Here is a 3,327-nt window from a genome sequence, read left to right on the forward strand (position 1 = left end):
CGGGTAAGATTCCGATGATTTTGAGATTCCTGGGAATTTGAATAACACCATGTTGGGTGGTATTCAAATACCTTAAAATGAGGGAAAGTGAATCCCATGGTAATCACTTTCTTGGGAATCTAAAAATTATAATTCTTATACCAAACATGGTAATATTACAGATTCCCATTCCCATCCTTAAGATTACTGCATACCAAATGTCACCTAAGAGTTTTCACACGCCATCAACAAGTACAACCACTTCGAGTAATGAAGAATCGGCTCAGGAGAAATAAGAGCCAACTAAAATTCCGGTAAAGGTGCCTTTTCCCTAAGCTCTCCAACCTGCTGGGAAAGTGCCAGAAAATCAAAGTGAGATCCTGGAGCACTTGACACAATTGAAGATCAATCTTCCCTTACTACACATGATCAAGCAAGTGCCGGCCTATGCCAAGGTTATCAAGGATCTGTGCACCATAAAGAGAAAGCACCACGTCAAGAAGACTGCATTCTTGACGGAACAAGTGAGCGCGGTGATTGAGCAGAAGCCACCGCCGAAGTATAAGGATCCAGGTTGTCCTACCATTTCTTGCCAGATCGGGACACATGAATTCAGCCAAGCGTTACTAGACCTAGGATCGAGCATGAACCTTATGCCTTATTTGGTCTACTCGCAATTGGGGCATGGAGAGATTAAGCCCATATCTGTGGTTATGTAACTGGCCGATTGATCCATTAAGAGACCACGGGGAATAGTAAAAGACGTTCTGTTACAAATCGACAAGTTTTATTACCCCGTGGACTTTCTTGTCTTGGATACACAATCTGTGGTGAATATAGAGTCATCCATTCCCATCATTCTAGGAAGACCTTTCCTTGCCACAGCAAACGCACTTATCAATTGTAGGAATGGTCTCATGAAGATATCTTTCGGGAATATGACCCTTGAGGAGTATATTTTTCATATTCAAAAGCAACCACGTGATGACGACGAGTGTCACCAAACATTTATGATTGACACACTTGTCGAGGAGGAGGTTCTGCCGCAAAGCAACTCTGAAGATCTTGAAAACCTCATCCAAAATTTTGAATCTGAAAGTTCCGATCCTTGTGAGGTGGCTACCATTTCTGCCATTTTCAAAGAATCACAGGACAGAGGAACCAAGTTTGGGCCACCATGTTTTCAGGAGCTCCCAACAGATGGAGAAAAACTGAAATCATCCACCGATGAGGCTCCAAAAGTCAAGCTAGCCCAACCACCTGAGGGCTTAAAACATGCATTCTTGGGAAATGAAGACACATTCCCAGTCATCATCTCATCTAAACTCGATCCATTGCAAGAACAATGATTGATCAACATACTGAAAGAGCGCAATTCTAGGATCAAGGTAAAAATGAAAGCGGCTCATGATTAGCAGATCCTAAGGAAGAATTTTGAGCAGAATCAACGAGTTCATCTCTATGATTCCGGTTTGCATCTCCACCCCGGTAAGTTGAGGTCGCAGTGGACTGGCCCGTTCATAGTAAAACGCATTTTTCCCAATGGTGCTGTCGAGGTTGAGGACCCGACCGATGGGAGAATCTTCAAAGTAAATGGCTAGCGTCTAAAGAATTACTTAGAGCGGGTGAACCAGGTTGAAGAGATTATTCTCGACGACCCCATTTACCAGCCCTAAGTAATTTGCTCACATCTCTTGTACCATATTTTCATTTTCTGTTTTTTTTTACTTCTTTTTACATTTTTTTGTGTGTGTTTTTAGAGAATCATATTAGGAAGCTCAGGCTGTGCTCATATGTGGAATGCTCATCGTCCAGGTGTATTCTTTCTATATATTTCCATAATTTTTTACATTGAGGACACTGTCTGATTTTGGTTGGGGGTGGTGAGCATATTCATGCGTAAGAGTGATTTTTGTCATGTTGATATTTGGGTTAAAATTTTTGCGAAGTTATCTGAGTATGATTTCAAAATGTTTAGTTTGGGTCGATTCTTGCTGTCTTGGTTACTAAGAAATGACTCCCAAAGTTTCTTTTTGCACGTGCTAAACCTTGTGGTAAGATGGATGTTAATGCATGTCAACTGAGAAAATTCTCGAGTTTAAGTGCTTGATTTTTGGTGAGTCAAGAGAGTAGAGAAAACGACTTTGAACCTTCATTGATCTTTTGAGCTGGTAAAATCATTGTTAGAATATCATTACATGGTTAGTGGTATGCTTGGTGCATATGCTTGAGGGATGGCTTTTTGGGTTAGATAGGAATGATCTTATGTAATAGAGCCTCATTTCTTATCTTTCAAAAAAAAAACTGAGCAAGAGCAACATTTCAGAGATCTTGTAGTTTGGTTGTAATCACATTTGATGTATACAGCTGTTTGTCAAAAGAACACATTTCTACATTCACTTCATTATTGCAGGTTGTCTCTTGCCAAAAAAAAAAAAGGAAAAAAAAAAGTAATTTATTTTTTCTTATGTATTTTTTTGGCTCTTTGTTTGTTTCTGTAAATTTCTGTTTGACCCGAATAAAATCCCAAAGTTGGTTTGTGGTAAGAATGGTGGAATGTTCTAGTAGTTGATTAACCTATCTTTTGATCAATTTTCGTTTGATTGTTTGTCCTAAATTTTACCTTCCTCGCACTGAGCATTGATTGTTCCATTTCTAACTCCATGAGAGAAAACCTTTGCACTTAAATATTTCTGACACTTATGAGATCAATGGAGTTGAGACTTCTGCTTGGTGAATTTTTCAAGGCTGCATGTGTTATGGTTAATGGTGTGACAACCCTCCCATAAGGCCGCCACCGTAGCTTACTTTTTAACTTGTACTTACTGGGATTTCTTAAAATTTGCGGAACATTTTTTTTTTAAATATAAGAAGGAATAATTTCAAAAGAATGACTCACTAAATTTCTTAAAGCTTTTCTTAATTTCAACTAAGATAAAACCTTCAAAAAATATCTTTCGAATTGAGTGACATTTGAACTCTTGTTTCACATACTGTTTAAAAGCCTTTCTAAAACTAGCCAATACATTCGGGCCATCTAATTTTGACCTTAAAACGAATTTCGTGAGAAATCTTAAATTCAAGTACTTCTTAAAGTTCTTTCAAAATCAATCATTTAAACCGTTGTATTTAAAGTTCGTTTATTTGTTGCATGCACTGTTGCAACATTCTAAAACTTAAAAACTCAAGACTAGGGTTGTTAGCTACAACCTCGCTTCTCTTAACATACATAGTACATATACTTTTTAAACATACGTGCTTGAAACCTTTGAATCATATATACATATACATGATTTTACTTTAACTTACTGCGGAAGATTTAACTGTGAGCGGTATCCATTCCCATCT

This window comes from Morus notabilis, unplaced genomic scaffold (genome assembly GCF_000414095.1).
Source record: "Morus notabilis unplaced genomic scaffold, ASM41409v2 Scaffold203, whole genome shotgun sequence".
In the NCBI taxonomy this organism is placed as follows: domain Eukaryota; kingdom Viridiplantae; phylum Streptophyta; class Magnoliopsida; order Rosales; family Moraceae; genus Morus; species Morus notabilis.